At 46.9% G+C, this 18610-nt stretch overlaps 1 long non-coding RNA gene across 2 annotated transcripts; it reads left to right on the top strand.

The window, feature by feature from the left end:
* Positions 1 to 1776: 1776 nt before the first annotated feature.
* Positions 1777 to 17425, top strand: LOC150047540 (uncharacterized). 2 transcript variants are annotated; one of them, XR_016539208.1, is made up of 3 exons: positions 1777 to 1910; positions 15828 to 16015; positions 17228 to 17425. It is a non-coding gene; the product is annotated as an uncharacterized LOC150047540 (long non-coding RNA). The 2 variants fall into 2 exon arrangements; XR_016539207.1 differs by lacking the exon at positions 1777 to 1910 and adding an exon at positions 14708 to 14762.
* The last annotated feature ends 1185 nt before the right edge of the window (positions 17426 to 18610 follow it).

Here is an 18610-nt window from a genome sequence, read left to right as displayed (position 1 = left end):
GATTCACTTAACATGATTTGTTCCAGGTCCAGCCATTTCTCTGCAAATGGCATACTATTGATTTTATTTTGTCGGTCATAGGGCTTGAACTCTGGGCACAGGCCCTGAGCGCTTCATCTTAAGGCTAGTGCTCTACCATTTTGAGCCACAATGCCACTTAGTTTTTTGGTGGTTACTTGGAGATAAGTCTCAGACTTTTGGGCCTGGGTTGGCTTTGAACGTCGATGCTCAGATCTCAACCTCCTGAGTAGTTACTATTACAGGATCCTGCCTAGAAAATTACTTTAATGCAGTCCCACTTACTAAGTCTCTATCTGTTGGGGCCCTTGGGATTCTTCCCAAGAGGTTTTCACCTATGTCTAAGAGAGTTCTAGTGCTGCTTCTCCTCTCTTCTGCAGTAGTTTGAGTTTCGGGTCTGGGGTCTACCTTGTTGATGGTAGTGCATGGTGACATGGAGATCTACTTTCAGTTTTATGTAGCCTATTCACTTGGTTGACAGGACAGTGGCCACATTGGTAAGTCTGGCTTCTGGCCCTCATATTTGTGTTTAAGAATTATTAAATCTCATCAGTTCACTCAAGGCATTAAATTCTGAAAACCAACCTCATTATTGGAGATAACAAATAGTTATTTACACTAGAGAAGTAACATGTATGAAGAGGTTTACAAGAATACCTGCTGCACTAAAATCACTAAAATATTCACCAGTAGGGGGGTGAATTATTATAAAAACTATAGGCTATTCATAAGAAATGGTACTCACAGATGAAGGGACAAATGATTCACAGATAAGCACCAATGAATACCAAAAATTTTAGGCTAAAGAAAAGTCTGATGTAGACAGTGTACATGTAATTTTTATATGAAGTTCTGGAATCCAAGTCTAAGATGAAAAAGCAGAATAGTGGTTGCTTCTCGGACATACACTGGCTTCAGAGATACAAGGAATTTTCTTGGATGAGAGAGGAATTTTCTTGGATGAGAGAGACATTTTACATCTTCAGACAAATTCACTTGAAAAAACATATACTGTAATACACATTACATAAAGTGTATATATTCGTGTAAATTATATCCAAGTTAAAAATTAGATTGCTATACTTACTTGCCTGGAAAACTTTAAAAATCTCAAACACATTTAAATTAATACTGTTGAGGAGAATGATTACTTCTTAAAAGGGTGATGCCCTAAGCTGTGGCATTGGGATACCATTTATGATATCCAACCAAAATGGGCAGGGGAATGTGAGGTTGCCCTCAACTGTTCAAGTGTGGAGTCCCTTCCATAGTTTGAACTTGACTGTCCTCTGAGGACCAGGTATGGGCCTCAGCCCAGAGATGAGTGACTCAGAGGGGCATGGTAGGATGGGGCCTAGTGGAAGGTCTTTGGATGGCTGGATGAGAGGTTCTCAAAGGGACTGGGGGCCCTCAGCCGCATTCCCTCCCGTTGGCGGTTTGCCTTGAGGGGCAGCTGTTGTCTCCAGGATGTGTTGCCTCTCCCACCTCATTCTAAGGCAAGGTATCAAAGCAATGGAGCCAGCCAATCACGAACTCTGGTCTCTAAAGCAGAGCCAGGCAACCCTTTTCCAGGCACATGCATAACCCTGGGTGTGTTACAGTGGGGGAGAGGTAAATCCAGAATAATTCTTCAGCTCTTCCAGCAGGAGACACGTCATAACCCTCCTCGGTCTGATCATAACCTGTAACTACTTTATCCATGAAGAAGTAGAAGTAACAAGAATGCCCTTTCTGTCTCTTTTCTCAAATTCAGAAGCTGCATTGTAAAACTTGTAGAAGATTCACGAGGCAAAGAATACAAGCCTCTTCCAAATGACTGGAGCTGAGCTGCCACATGCCATCATAAGCACCCGCACCAGTCAAGCTGATCCCACTGCCAACGCAGAGATGAGGTAGGCTGTGCGCCGATCATAAAACCACAACCACACTCAACAGGCTACTAATTGTAAAGGAGCTCTCAGATTTGAAGGAAGACAGGCAGGGCTTGCTCATAATTTTTTCCTGAGGAAAGAATGCTGCACTTGAGAATAAAAAAAATCAGAAATTTTAAATGACTTCGGTTTAAAAACTACTGAAAACCTTGAGTTCATCTTTGAAGGCTCAGAGAAAGAAGGTAAGTGTGTGATTTTTTTTTTCCCCTCTGTGGTGATTTTGTAAGATCAATGGCTTGACAATAGATAAGAGGTATTTCTTACGTAACCTTTATTAAAACCCGGTGTGTTGCTTCTCTTGTTTGTTCAGAGGTTTATTATGAAAGGCGGTTGCACTTTGACAAGGCTTTTGGATCTGATCAAGTGGTTTGGTTCTTGATTATGATTATACTGATGGATTTACGTTGATTTGCACATGTTGGACATGGCATTGGTGGGTGACACCAACTTAAGCGGGGTATGTTATCTAATATGTTGACTTCAGTTGGTGAAGGTTTGAGTATTGTCATTTTATCAGCAAGAACAGTATCTAGCTCTTTGTTGGATCTGCTTAGTTTTGGAATACAGTAAGGTTGGCTTCATGGAATGAGTTGGTAGTATTGCTTGTTTGTTTCATGGTGTAGTTTGAGGAGAAATTCTGTAAGGTCTTTGAAAGGTTGTGAATATGGTTCTTGAGTTTTACATTGAAATCTCTTTAATTTAACTTGTTATGGCCCTATGTTAAACCAGAATTCTATGACAAAGTTTTCTGTGCATCCCCAGACTGTGACTGCTTATATCTAATGAAGGATTGGGCTAGATTTAGTTTTTGCAGCTTGTCTTGATATGCGCCAAATTTACCTTTATTGATATGCGCCGAATTTACCTTTACTGAATTTTACAATGCATGTTAAACATGCATTCTATAAAGGTAAGTACTGACATTCCAGTCGGTTCCATGATTCTATGACTCTGGCAAGAGCCTAGTACCATCCACTCTGTACCATGTGTAGTGAAGCTGTGTGCATGGTTAATGGCATTCACATTGACCTCATGCAGTCACTAACACTGAATATGCTACTCAAACATCTCATTTTTGACATTGAAATTCTAGGAGTGACTGTTCAGTCTCAAAGCCAAGTAAGTCCTGCCCTAAAAATGAAACTGTGTACACATGCTACTTGAATTGGAGTCAGTAATGCTTCAACTGTGGGTGGTAAATGACTTTGCAAGTCAACCCAATGCAGTCAGAGTGCTGTTTTTGGCTCTAACAGCGCTCAAAGCATAAGGTGCAAAATTAAGCAATGCCTATTGCCTTTAACATGCCTCTGTACCACATGTACCACTGCTCATGAAGTTATAGCCTAGCCCATCCTGACAGTGCTTGTACATGAAACTGTGGCTTTGGCCTCCAGGCATCAGAGTCCATAGCAAAGAACATTCGACCTGCTCAGACTAAGACAACATTGTAATACACATATCCATACCATTCCGTTACACATATCCACACTCCACACGGCTTATTGCCAGCGATGCCCTGCATCACAAAATGCGGCCTTTCCACAGTCATGTTTCTGGCAGAAACATTGTATTGTTTGCACTGTGCCAGCCATTGAGGCTACTGCCTGCTGACTGTTCTGTTATGTGCACTGAGGTCAGCCATTGTGGCTACTGCCAGCTGACTGTTCTAATGTGTACACTGATGTCAGCCATTGTGGCTACTGCCAGCTGACTGTTCTATTGTGTACACTGATGTCAGCCATTGTGGCTACTGCCAGCTGACTATTCTGTTGTGTGCACTGATGTCAGCCATTGTGGCTACTGCCTGCTGACTATTCTGTGTGTCTTGGTGTCAGCCATTGTGGCTACTGCCTGCTGACTGTTCTATTGTGTACACTGATGTCAGCCATTGTGGCTACTGCCTGCTGACTGTTCTATTGTATACACTGAGGTCAGCCATTATGGCTACTGCCAGCTGACTATTTTGTTGTGTGCATGGAGGTCAGCCATTGTGGCTACTGCCTGCTGACTGTTCTGTTATGTGCACTGATGTCAGCCATTGTGGCTACTGCCTGCTGACTGTTCTATTGTGTACACTGATGTCAGCCATTATGGCTACTGCCTGCTGACTATTCTGTGTGTCTTGGTGTCAGCCATTGTGGCTACTGCCTGCTGACTGTTCTATTGTGTACACTGATGTCAGCCATTGTGGCTACTGCCAGCTGACTGTTCTATTGTGTACACTGATGTCAGCCATTGTGGCTACTGCCTGCTGACTGTTCTATTGTGTACACTGATGTCAGCCATTGTGGCTACTGCCAGCTGACTGTTCTATTGTGTACACTGATGTCAGCCATTGTGGCTACTGTCTGCTGACTGTTCTATTGTGTACACTGAAGTCAGCCATTATGGCTACTGCCTGCTGACTATTCTGTGTGTCTTGGTGTCAGCCATTGTGGCTACTGCCTGCTGACTGTTCTATTGTGTACACTGATGTCAGCCATTGTGGCTACTGCCAGCTGACTGTTCTATTGTGTACACTGATGTCAGCCATTGTGGCTACTGCCTGCTGACTGTTCTATTGTGTACACTGAGGTCAGCCATTGTGGCTACTGCCTGCTGACTATTCTGTGTGTCTTGGTGTCAGCCATTGTGGCTACTGCCTGCTGACTGTTCTATTGTGTACACTGAGGTCAGCCATTGTGGCTACTGCCTGCTGACTGTTCTATTGTGTACACTGATGTCAGCCATTGTGGCTACTGCCTGCTGACTGTTCTATTGTGTACACTGATGTCAGCCATTGTGGCTACTGCCAGCTGACTGTTCTGTTATGTGCACTGAGGTCAGCCATTGTGGCTACTGCCTGCTGACTGTTCTATTGTGTATACTGATGTCAGCCATTGTGGCTACTGCCTGCTGACTGTTCTATTGTGTGTACTGATGTCAGCCATTGTGGCTACTGCCAGCTGACTGTGCTATTGTGTACACTGATGTCAGCCATTGTGGCTACTGCCTGCTGACTGTTCTATTGTGTACACTGATGTCAGCCATTGTGGCTACTGCCTGCTGACTATTCTGTGTGTCTTGGTGTCAGCCATTGTGGCTACTGCCTGCTGACTGTTCTATTGTGTACACTGATGTCAGCCATTATGGCTACAGCCAGCTGACTATTCTGTTGTGTGCACTGATGTCAGCCATTGTGGCTACTGCCTGCTGACTGTTCTATTGTGTACACTGATGTCAGCCATTGTGTCTCCTGCCTGCTGACTGTTCTATTGTATATACTGAGGTCAGCCATTATGGCTACTGCCAGCTGACTATTCTGTTGTGCACTGAGGTCAGCCATTGTGGCTACTGCCTGCTGACTGTTCTTTTGTGTACACTTACGTCAGCCATTGTGGCTACTGTCTAGTGACTGTTCTATTGTGTGCACTGATGTCAGCCATTGTGGCTACTGCCTGCTGACTGTTCTATTGTATACACTGAGGTCAGCCATTGTGGCTACTGCCAGCTAACTGTTCTGTTGTGTACACTGATGTCAGCCATTGTGGCTACTGCCTGCTTACTGTTCTGTTATGTGCACTGATGTCAGCCATTGTGGCTACTGCCAGCTGACTGTTCTAATGTGTATACTGATGTCAGCGATTGTGGCTACTGCCAGCTGACTGTTCTATTATGTCCACTGATGTCAGCCATTGTGGCTACTGCCAGCTGACTGTTCTATAGTGTACACTGATTTCAGCCATTGTGGCTACTGCCTGCTGACTATTCTGTGTGTCTTGGTGTCAGCCATTGTGGCTACTGCCTGCTGACTGTTCTATTGTGTACACTGATGTCAGCCATTATGGCTACTGCCAGCTGACTATTCTGTTGTGTGCACTGATGTCAGCCATTGTGGCTACTGTCTGCTGACTGTTCTATTGTGTACACTGATTTCAGCCATTGTGGCTACTGCCTGCTGACTATTCTGTGTGTCTTGGTGTCAGCCATTGTGGCTACTGCCTGCTGACTGTTCTATTGTGTACACTGATGTCAGCCATTGTGGCTACTGCCTGCTGACTGTTCTATTGTATACACTGAGGTCAGCCATTATGGCTACTGCCAGCTGACTATTTTGTTGTGTGCATGGAGGTCAGCCATTGTGGCTACTGCCTGCTGACTGTTCTATTGTGTATACTGAGGTCAGCCATTGTGGCTACTGCCAGCTGACTATTCTGTTGTGTGCACTGATGTCAGCCAATGTGGCTACTGCCTGCTGACTGTTCTATTGTGTACACTTATGTCAGCCATTGTGACTACTGCCAGCTGACTATTCTGTTGTGTGCACTGATGTCAGCCATTGTGGCTACTGCCTGCTGACTGTTCTATTGTGTACACTGATGTCAGCCATTGTGGCTACTGCCAGCTGACTATTCTGTTGTGTGCACTGATGTCAGCCATGGTGGCTACTGCCAGCTGACTATTCTGTTGTGTGCACTGATGTCAGCCATTGTGGCTACTGCCTGCTGACTGTTCTATTGTGTACACTGATTTCAGCCATTGTGGCTACTGCCAGCTGACTATTCTGTTGTGTGCACTGATGTCAGCCAATGTGGCTACTGCCTGCTGACTGTTGTATTGTGTACACTTATGTCAGCCATTGTGACTACTGCCAGCTGACTATTCTGTTGTGTGCACTGATGTCAGCCATTGTGGCTACTGCCTGCTGACTGTTCTATTGTGTACACTGATGTCAGCCATTGTGGCTACTGCCAGCTGACTATTCTGTTGTGTGCACTGATGTCAGCCATGGTGGCTACTGCCAGCTGACTATTCTGTTGTGTGCACTGATGTCAGCCATGGTGGCTACTGCCTGCTGACTGTTCTATTGTGTACACTGATGTCAGCCATGGTGGCTAATGCCTGCTGACTGTTCTATTGTATACACTGAGGTCAGCCATTATGGCTACTGCCAGCTGACTATTTTGTTGTGTGCATGGAGGTCAGCCATTATGGCTACTGCCTGCTGACAGTTCTATTGTGTACACTGATGTCAGCCATTGTGGCTACTGCCAGCTGACTATTCTGTTGTGTGCACTGATGTCAGCCATGGTGGCTACTGCCAGCTGACTGTTCTGTTATGTGCACTGAGGTCAGCCATTGTGGCTACTGCCTGCTGACTGTTCTTTTGTGTACACTTACGTCAGCCATTGTGGCTACTGTCTGGTGACTGTTCTATTGTGTGCACTGATGTCAGCCATTATGGCTACTGCCAGCTGACTGTTCTATTGTGTACACTGATGTCAGCCATTGTGGCTACTGCCTGCTGACTGTTCTGTTATGTGCACTGAGGTCAGCCATTGTGGCTACTGCCAGCTGACTATTCTGTTATGTGCACTGATGTCAGCCATTGTGGCTACTGCCTGCTGACTGTTCTATTGTGTACACTGATGTCAGCCATTGTGGCTACTGCCAGCTGACTATTCTGTTGTGTGCACTGATGTCAGCCATGGTGGCTACTGCCAGCTGACTGTTCTGTTATGTGCACTGAGGTCAGCCATTGTGGCTACTGCCAGCTGACTGTTCTATTGTGTACACTGAGGTCAGCCATTGTGGCTACTGCCTGCTGACTATTCTGTGTGTCTTGGTGTCAGCCATTGTGGCTACTGCCTGCTGACTGTTCTATTGTGTACACTGATGTCAGCCATTGTGGCTACTGCCAGCTGACTATTCTGTTGTGTGCACTGATGTCAGCCATTGTGGCTACTGCCAGCTCACTGTTCTGTTGTGTGCACTGATGTCAGCCATTGTGGCTACTGCCTGCTGACTGTTCTATTGTGTACACTGAGGTCAGCCATTGTGGCTACTGCCAGCTGACTATTCTGTTGTGTGCACTGATGTCAGCCATGGTGGCTACTGCCAGCTGACTGTTCTTTTATGTGCACTGAGGTCAGCCATTGTGGCTACTGCCAGCTGATTGTTCTATTGTGTACACTGAGGTCAGCCATTGTGGCTACTGCCTGCTGACTATTCTGTGTGTCTTGGTGTCAGCCATTGTGGCTACTGCCTGCTGACTGTTCTATTGTGTACACTGATGTCAGCCATTGTGGCTACTGCCAGCTGACTATTCTGTTGTGTGCACTGATGTCAGCCATTGTGGCTACTGCCAGCTGACTGTTCTATTGTGTACACTGATGTCAGCCATTGTGGCTACTGCCTGCTGACTGTTCTATTGTGTACACTGATGTCAGCCATTGTGGCTACTGCCTGCTGACTGTTCTATTGTATACACTGAGGTCAGCCATTGTGGCTACTGCCAGCTGACTATTCTGTTGTGTACACTGATGTCAGCCATTGTGGCTACTGCCTGCTGACTGTTCTATTGTGTACACTGATGTCAGCCTTTGTGGCTACTGCCTGCTGACTGTTCTATTGTGTACACTGATGTCAGCCATTGTGGCTACTGCCAGCTGACTATTCTGTTGTGTGCACTGATGTCAGCCATGGTGGCTACTGCCAGCTGACTATTCTGTTGTGTGCACTGATGTCAGCCATTGTGGCTACTGCCTGCTGACTGTTCTATTGTGTACACTGAGGTCAGCCATTGTGGCTACTGCCAGCTGACTATTCTGTTGTGTGCACTGATGTCAGCCAATGTGGCTACTGCCTGCTGACTGTTGTATTGTGTACACTTATGCCAGCCATTGTGACTACTGCCAGCTGACTATTCTCTTGTGTGCACTGATGTCAGCCATTGTGGCTACTGCCTGCTGACTGTTCTATTGTGTACACTGAGGTCAGCCATTGTGGCTACTGCCAGCTGACTATTCTGTTGTGTGCACTGATGTCAGCCATGGTGGCTACTGCCAGCTGACTATTCTGTTGTGTGCACTGATGTCAGCCATGGTGGCTACTGCCTGCTGACTGTTCTATTGTGTACACTGATGTCAGCCATTGTGGCTACTGCCTGCTGACTGTTCTATTGTATACACTGAGGTCAGCCATTATGGCTACTGCCAGCTGACTATTTTGTTGTGTGCATGGAGGTCAGCCATTATGGCTACTGCCTGCTGACAGTTCTATTGTGTACACTGATGTCAGCCATTGTGGCTACTGCCAGCTGACTATTCTGTTGTGTGCACTGATGTCAGCCATGGTGGCTACTGCCAGCTGACTGTTCTGTTATGTGCACTGAGGTCAGCCATTGTGGCTACTGCCTGCTGACTGTTCTTTTGTGTACACTTACGTCAGCCATTGTGGCTACTGTCTGGTGACTGTTCTATTGTGTGCACTGATGTCAGCCATTATGGCTACTGCCAGCTGACTGTTCTATTGTGTACACTGATGTCAGCCATTGTGGCTACTGCCTGCTGACTGTTCTGTTATGTGCACTGAGGTCAGCCATTGTGGCTACTGCCAGCTGACTATTCTGTTATGTGCACTGATGTCAGCCATTGTGGCTACTGCCTGCTGACTGTTCTATTGTGTACACTGATGTCAGCCATTGTGGCTACTGCCAGCTGACTATTCTGTTGTGTGCACTGATGTCAGCCATGGTGGCTACTGCCAGCTGACTGTTCTGTTATGTGCACTGAGGTCAGCCATTGTGGCTACTGCCAGCTGACTGTTCTATTGTGTACACTGAGGTCAGCCATTGTGGCTACTGCCTGCTGACTATTCTGTTGTGTGCACTGATGTCAGCCATTGTGGCTACTGCCTGCTGACTGTTCTATTGTGTACACTGATGTCAGCCATTGTGGCTACTGCCAGCTGACTATTCTGTTGTGTGCACTGATGTCAGCCATTGTGGCTACTGCCTGCTGACTGTTCTATTGTGTACACTGAGGTCAGCCATTGTGGCTACTGCCAGCTGACTATTCTGTTGTGTGCACTGATGTCAGCCATTGTGGCTACTGCCAGCTGACTGTTCTATTGTGTACACTGATGTCAGCCATTGTGGCTACTGCCTGCTGACTGTTCTATTGTGTACACTGATGTCAGCCATTGTGGCTACTGCCTGCTGACTGTTCTATTGTATACACTGAGGTCAGCCATTGTGGCTACTGCCAGCTGACTATTCTGTTGTGTACACTGATGTCAGCCATTGTGGCTACTGCCTGCTGACTGTTCTATTGTGTACACTGATGTCAGCCATTGTGGCTACTGCCTGCTGACTGTTCTATTGTGTACACTGATGTCAGCCATTGTGGCTACTGCCTGCTGACTGTTCTATTGTGTACACTGATGTCAGCCATTGTGGCTACTGCCAGCTGACTGTTCTATTGTGTACACTGATGTCAGCCATTGTGGCTACTGCCAGCTGACTATTCTGTTGTGTGCACTGATGTCAGCCATTGTGGCTACTGCCTGCTGACTGTTCTATTGTGTACACTGATGTCAGTCATGGTGGCTACTGCCTGCTGACTGTTCTATTGTGTACACTGATGTCAGCCATTGTGGCTACTGCCTGCTGACTATTCTATTATATACACTTATGTCAGCCATTGTGACTACTGTCTGCTGACTGTTCTGTTGTGTGCACTGATGTCAGCCATTGTGGCTCCTGCCTGCTGACTGTTCTGTTCTGTACACCGAGGTCAGCCATTTTGGCTACTGCCTGCTGACTGTTCTATTGTGTACACTGATGTCAGCCATTATGGCTACTGCCAGCTGACTATTCTGTTGTGTGCACTGATGTCAGCCATTGTGGCTACTGCCTGCTGACTGTTCTATTGTGTAGACTGATGTCAGCCATTGTGGCTACTGCCTGCTGACTGTTCTATTGTATACACTGAAGTCAGCCATTATGGCTTCTGCCAGCTGACTATTCTGTGTGTCTTGGTGTCAGCCATTGTGGCTACTGCCTGCTGACTGTTGTCTTGTGTATACTGAGGTCAGCCATTGTGGCTACTGCCTGCTGACTGTTCTATTGTGTATACTGATGTCAGCCATTGTGGCTACTGCCTGCTGACTGTTCTATTGTATACACTGAAGTCAGCCATTATGGCTTCTGCCAGCTGACTATTCTGTGTGTCTTGGTGTCAGCCATTGTGGCTACTGCCTGCTGACTGTTGTCTTGTGTATACTGAGGTCAGCCATTGTGGCTACTGCCTGCTGACTGTTCTATTTTGTGTACTGATGTCAGCCATTGTGGCTACTGCCAGCTGACTATTCTATTGTATACACTGAGGTCAGCCTTTATGGCTTCTGCCTGCTGACTGTTTTCTTGTGTACACTGATGTCAGCCATTGTGGCTACTGCCTGCTGACTGTTCTATTGTGTACACTGATGTCAGCCATTGTGGCTACTGCCTGCTGACTATTCTATTGTATACACTGAGGTCAGCCATTATGGCTTCTGCCAGCTGACTATTCTATTGTATACACTGAGGTCAGCCTTTATGGCTTCTGCCTGCTGACTGTTTTCTTGTGTATACTGATGTCAGCCATTGTGACTACTGCCTGCTGACTGTTCTATTGTGTGTACTGATGTCAGCCATTGTGGCTACTGCCTGCTGACTGTTCTATTGTTTACACTGAGGTCAGCCATTGTGGCTACTGCCAGCTGACTATTCTGTGTGTCTTGGTGTCAGCCATTGTGACTACTGCCTGCTGACTGTTCTATTGTGTACACTGATGTCAGCCATTGTGGCTACTGCCAGCTCACTGTTCTGTTGTGTGCACTGATGTCAGCCATTGTGGCTACTGCCTGTTGACTGTTCTATTGTGTGCTCTGATGTCAGCCATTGTGGCTACTGCCAGCTCACTGTTCTGTTGTGTGCACTGATGTCAGCCATTGTGGCTACTGCCTGTTGACTGTTCTATTGTGTGCTCTGATGTCAGCCATTGTGGCCTCTGCCTGTTGACTGTTCTATTGTGTGCTCTGATGTCAGCCGTTGTGGCTACTGCCTGTTGACTGTTCTATTGTGTGCTCTGATGTCAGCCATTGTTGCCTCTGCCTGTTGATTGTTCTATTGTGTGCTCTGATCTCAGCCATTGTGGCCTCTGCCTGCTGACTGTTCTATTGTGTGTTCTGATGTCAGCCATTGTGGTTACTGCCTGTTGACTGTTCTGTTGTGTGCTCTGATGTCAGCCATTGTGGCCTCTGCCTGTTGACTGTTCTATTGTGTGCTCTGATGTCAGCCATTGTGGCCTCTGCCTGCTGACTGTTCTATTGTGTGCTCTGATGTCAGCCATTGTGGCTACTGCCTGTTGACTGTTCTATTGTGTTTTCTGATGTCAGCCATTGTGGCTACTGCCTGTTGACTGTTCTATTGTGTGCTCTGATGTCAGCCGTTGTGGCTACTGCCTGTTGACTGTTCTATTGTGTGCTCTGATGTCAGCCATTGTTGCCTCTGCCTGTTGATTGTTCTATTGTGTGCTCTGATCTCAGCCATTGTGGCCTCTGCCTGCTGACTGTTCTATTGTGTGTTCTGATGTCAGCCATTGTGGTTACTGCCTGTTGACTGTTCTGTTGTGTGCTCTGATGTCAGCCATTGTGGCCTCTGCCTGTTGACTGTTCTATTGTGTGCTCTGATGTCAGCCATTGTGGCCTCTGCCTGCTGACTGTTCTATTGTGTGCTCTGATGTCAGCCATTGTGGCTACTGCCTGTTGACTGTTCTATTGTGTTTTCTGATGTCAGCCATTGTGGCTACTGCCTGTTGACTGTTCTATTGTGTGCTCTGATGTCAGCCATTGTGGTTACTCCCTGTTGACTGTTCTATTGTGTGCTCTGATGTCAGCCATTGTGGCCTCTGCCTGTTGACTGTTCTATTGTGTGCTCTGATGTCAGCCATTGTGGCCTCTGCCTGCTGACTGTTCTATTGTGTTTTCTGATGTCAGCCATTGTGGCTACTGCCTGTTGACTGTTCTATTGTGTGCTCTGATGTCAGCCATTGTGGTTACTCCCTGTTGACTGTTCTATTGTGTGCTCTGATGTCAGCCATTGTGGCCTCTGCCTGCTGACTGTTCCATTCTGTGTCTGTATGTCAGCCATCGTCAACATCTCCTACTGAACGGCAAGTGTGATACATTATGACACTCAAATTGGCCTCATTTCATTTTTTTCCTTACGTTATTCAAGCCTCCAATTTCTGTCATTGGAATTCCATCTGTGTCTACCGGTTTTGGCCATTGCACAATCAAATATTAAGTATTCAAATGCATAAAATACAACTTGATAACAAGGCATGTCGACTGTCTGTGTGGCTGTGTGTGCCACTTCCCCTTGTGAATAGTGTGCAGTCAACAAAAAACACGAGCAAGCTATTGCAAAATTGTACCTACCATGGAAATGTAACCCTGCCAACTTCTTCTGAATTACCAGTCTACCTCCCATGGAAATACCACCTTGCCAACTTCTGAAGTACCAGTCTACATCTTTCACTCACCGTCTCAGCTACAGCCTTCCATATTTGAGGTTGCTATAAATATCTTGTAATTCAGCTTGTCGCAAGTGGATATTACGTGCATGCCTCTCAGGTGGATATCAAGTCCATGCCTATTGGAGACAATGGTTCTGCCTGCCAGATTCTCATCTCCCTGATCTCCCCATGTCTGGAATGTGTATTGCTACACCCACAGCACTGTCAATTTGGTGTGCAGTATTATGCCACCTATAACCTTCCAACAAGCCATGCTTAACATTACGCACTGCAACTTTTAACTTCAGCCTAATTTCATTGCAGTGGGAATCATAAATACTATAAATTGTGCACACGGACATTTCAGTGTACATACCCGACTCCGTAATTGTATTATACGTGATGCTATATGACACTGGGCAATAAGGGGAACTGTAATGCCATTGTATACTGTGTTGCTTTATTTTTTCTTACAAGACAACCAAAAACAACTGTGTCATGTTGAGCAGCCCTGACCAATGCCTAACAAAATAACATGGCATACTAAAGGCTCTGCATATGTGGCCAATGCTGAATTATGTCAAATCCTCTTTTCATACATGCCCACACATGCACTTTGTAAAGGTAAGTACTGACATCTCCGTTACAGGATTATGTGGTTTTGGCTGCAGCCTCTAAACTTCCAGTCTTATGTACCATGAAACTGGGTCTTACACATCACATTCTTTATGTTTTCAACAGTTGTAGATACACATCATGATTTTTGGAAAATGACTGGCTGGTGGTAACTAAGGTTTGGGAGAGAAACCCAAAGGAGGATGCAAGGGAGATTGTAAAGTGTCAAGAGGTTGGTGTCAACCAAGAGGTATAGACTCTAACGCTCTGGATGCCATACCTTTTGGTTGGCCGCTGCTTCTTAGGGGCTTGAACTGAGGACTACCAGGATGCTATCCATGCATGAGGTGTTCTGTTGTCTGTTTTTGCTCGACTGGTGCTCTTTCAATTGAGCCACATCTCCACTGGCCTTTTCGTGGTTAATGGAGATGTGAGTCTCGTGGACTTTCGTGCCAGTGTGTGTTTGAACTGTAATCCTCTGATCTCAGCCTCATGAGTAGCTGAGATTATGGGATTATGGACAGGGGCTACCAGCACCTAGCTTCTACTTTTTCCTTTCCTTTTTTTCCTTGTCCTTGGGCACAGGCCCCCCTGGAGCCACCACACCAGGGAAAACTTCCTTTTCCTTGGCTCCTAGGGGGCCCGTGCCCACCACACTGGGGGACAACATGCATTAATAACTTGGATCTGAAGCCTCCATAGTTGGGAAAACCACCCTTGCAGATAGATGAATCACAGTGGAAGCAGTGCTGTCACTCGAGCCCCAGGAGCAGTGAAGGACCTGAGATTACTCTCTCCCTCGGACAAGCCACTTCTGCCGAGACTTGCCACCACGACAGCGAGTGTTCCTGTCTCCAGGCAGAAGGGAGAGTCGTGGGTAAGGCTTTTCCCCACCGTCAAGGTGCTGGGCCTGGGCCTGACCGGGTGACCCGAGCCCCCAAAGGCAGAAGCGAGTCTGAAACGTGGCTCCATGCAGGTCACCCACGCCTTCCCGTGTCTGCCTGAGCAGACGGGGAAGGGTCCACTTGAACCCAGAGGGTGGGTCTGTAAGCTACCTACCCCACATGCCATCGCAGTGTAATAAATTGTATGTGACTCTCTTCCTAACAACCTAGAGGTACATACGCTGCAGTGTCTCTGCAAGAATTTAATTTTGCTCACTTGGAGCAGACTTTGTGAGAATAAGATGCTTGCTTTCCTAGACACTGGCTCACGCTCCAAATTGGAGTCCATTTCTTCCCAGTTAAGATTCCATGTCAGTATATGGTCCAGCTCTTCTGTGAGAGTTAGAAAATTGTTATCCCACCCTTAAGAGAAAACAGGCTTCTTGCTCCACTGTTGCTAACATAGGATAAAGTCAGACAATTTGATCTTTAATGTGTAAGAAAAGAAGAATGGAAAAATGAGCATGGAGAAACTGACAGATAGGTTTCTGATGTCCTGGGCTGAAGCTGGCTGGAGGTTCTGGCCCTATTGGAGCACTAATGAAAAGGTGAAGTAGGACTTTCTCCCCAGGGTCTCCCTTCCCTCCTGCCCAAAAGGACATGAAAATGCCACAGGGGTTGCTCATCCCCACGCATCACTCCAGCCACCCCCACAAGATGAATCAAGTGCCACATACTGGCAGTAGAACACCATTACATAGCAGTTATAAGGAAAGAATTAGTTGAATATTTCTGGTAGCCACATCTCAATCACAAAATTGACAGAGAACAAGCAAATAACCAGTAAATCCAAATAGTATGCAATTGATGTAAGGTAAAAACTGTAAATTGCGTAGACGCACCTGTATGTAAATGTAAACATCTGTTTATGTAAATACACAAACAGTATAATCGGGAAAAGGAAAGACAACAGTGGGCAGAGGATAACCGTGATGTTGAAATAAGATAATTGCAATGGAGTAATAATCATCTGACACAGAGCTTTTTCTTCCCTTCAGTTCTGGGGACCTGAACCCCAGGCCTCATGCATGCTGAGACCCTCGGCTCAGGATTCACCCCTCTTCTTCGAGATATGCAACAGGCACACGGCCCACATATGGGGTGGGGTGAAGAGGGAAGAGGACAGAGGAGAGGACAGAGGACCACCCTGGAAGGAAGAAGCCGAGGGAGTCCCGAGCCCAGACAGGTAAGATGTCGTAGTAGACCTCAGCTTCCCACAGAGGCCACAGGTTCAGGGCTGGGTCTCTGCTTATAGTGCTCTGGCAGGAAGTAGAGCTCAAAGGAAAGCAGCCAGGCACTTGAGGCTGTGCTCTTGAAGGCGACAGTGGATGTGTGGTCCCCACTCCCCGCCCTTCACCTTGATTGACATGGAATGAGTGCATTCCCAACAAGTATAACCACTGTAAAGTAGTTTCATGGTCCGTAGGCAGCAGGGGCTGACGACTGTGCCAGGGGAGCCCAGCAGATCTTCATGGCTCTCATCGCCCGCACAGCAATGGAATTCTGACCAGACGTGACGTCAGAAAGACTAGCTCAAGTGCTAGGGACGGGAAGACAGCTTCCTAGCAGGCAGATTTGCTTGGTAAACATGAATGTCTGAATGGCAGAGGCGTGCACTGTGCTCTGCCTTGTCCCTGGGACAGCAGGGACCTGTGCTGCCGTGTCCAAGCCTGCTTGTGTCAACTTCTCAGGGAGGCATGCAGGCCAGGCCAGAGCCTTGAACTCTCCCCACAATACACATTGAACACATAAGCACTGAATCACCAGCATTCAGGAATGTTTGCTGTATACTATGTAATGGGTCATTGCTTTCAAGAGGCTGGCAGTCCTTCAGAAAATCTAGCATGTAGGAATGGGGTTGTGCCTCAAGTAGTAGAGTTCTTGCTAGAAACAACAAAGGCCTGAGTTAAAGGTCCTGAACCACCAGGAAAAGTAAGAGGGAACGAGGAACATTTCCAGTGGGGTAGTTGGGTGTGTTGGAGGTGGCGTCCCCAGGGCCCCTTAGAAACAGAGGAAGAGACTGAGTGGGGAGGTTGTGGGGAGCCGGCTCTGTTTGAAGTAGAGTTGGAAGTCCTGGAAGACTGTAGTGGGCAGTAGTCGGTGTCAGTCTGCTCACCTGAGTTCAGGCTTCAGCCTGTGGAGCAGACACCTAAGGTTAGCACTGGAAGCAGGCAGATTGCCCGGTCCATCTCCCCTGTCCTCTGCTTCCTGGCAGTCCATTGCTGGTAGATGTCAATGCATTGCCCCAATCCATTCAATACTTTTGAATATCACGGTCTGAGAACAGCCATGTTCCCAAGTGTGGTCTTCACAAAAATACAAGTCCCTCCGCTTGCTGAGAGACGGTATTGTATACATTCTGAACGTGATGAAACCTGTGTGATTCCTTTTCCTTCAGCTCTTCCAAAGTGTGAAGAATCGGTGGGACGAGAGTTGGATGGAAGCATGGCTCTCCCAGGAGAGGACCCCGTGGGAGGGAGCAGTGCTGTGGAGCTGTTGGGGAGGATGGAAATGAGCCTGGTGGTTAGAAGCCCCTCAGGGAACTTTATCCAGAACTCTGTGGAATGTGACAATTGTACTCCAGCAATAAAGCAAACTTGAGATCCTTTTTGTGCTAATTTGTCTCTGGTGGGCCCTGTGGGTGCAGCTAGAGAACCCATAAAGATGGTGGTTTGACTGTTGTACTATACAAAGGGATGGGTGGTCTGTTAAACCTTAAGCTAACTCATCACAGACCAGAGGTCTGACTTCCAAAATAGTTTAATGTCTTGTTTCCCATGTGCTGAGAAAAGACCGGGGGTTGTGTTTGAGGGGAAACCACACATCAGACCCGGGGTTGTGTTTGAGGAAACCACACGTCAGACCTGGAAAAGCTACGAGCTCATTGCCTTGACGCAAATCTCTGGAAAGTATTTCTTGGCTCAGGAGGAAGAGGAAATGTCTTCCTCAGGCTTCTCAATTCCCAGATGAGGTGGTTCATCTGGGACAGAGGAACCTGTGCAGGCTTGGGGTGGGGGTGGGGGCTGGCTTCCTGGGATGTAATGGCCGATGGATTGACCTCCACGCAGAAGCTAGTCACACTGTGTGTGTGCCTGTGAATTGTGGGACCTGAACTCTGGCCTTACATCCATAGATCCACTTCTGGCTTTTGAGTGGTTGAGTCTCATAGGAACTCTTCTGCCCAGATTGGCTTTGAACCACGGTCCTCAGCCCTCAGCCTCCTGAGCAGCTAGTATTATAGGTGTGAGCGCTAGCATCTGATTCAGGTTTTGTAGAGTGCGGCAGTAAGGTTAGAGGAGCCTTATTCTTGCATCTGTGCATGTTAGGGTTGGGAGGTGAATATAATGAACGATAACATTAGAGGGAAAAAAATGTAGAGTCTTCTCAAAGAGGCCGATGCCCCTAGTGTGTGCCAGGACTTCCTAGTGGAAAATACACAGAACGTGGTTTCAAGAAGCTCACTGACAAGCAGGCCAATGGGCCATACGTGTGGACAGACAGGGTCGGGTTCAGCAAAGCTTCCAAAGAGTGTTGTGGCAGAGCTGAGTCCAGAGAGCCATCTTTCCACGGTGAGGAAGCCTCTTACTGAAGTGAACGTAGAGGTTTTAGTAAGGTATGCAGGGAAAGCATAAAATACTGCTAAATTTACCACAAAGAGGTAACTATTACTCGCTTTAATATAGTTGGTATAACTCTTGCATATTTGTGCGCATTTTCTATATAAAACTACATTTTAATGTACATTTTAGCAGTACTGGGTAGGCAGGCTTTCCACCATTTA

This window comes from Megascapheus bottae, chromosome 22 (genome assembly GCF_031878675.1).
Source record: "Megascapheus bottae isolate mThoBot1 chromosome 22, mThoBot2.hap1, whole genome shotgun sequence".
Lineage (NCBI taxonomy): Eukaryota > Metazoa > Chordata > Mammalia > Rodentia > Geomyidae > Megascapheus > Megascapheus bottae.
This window is presented reverse-complemented; position numbering and strand designations above follow the sequence as displayed.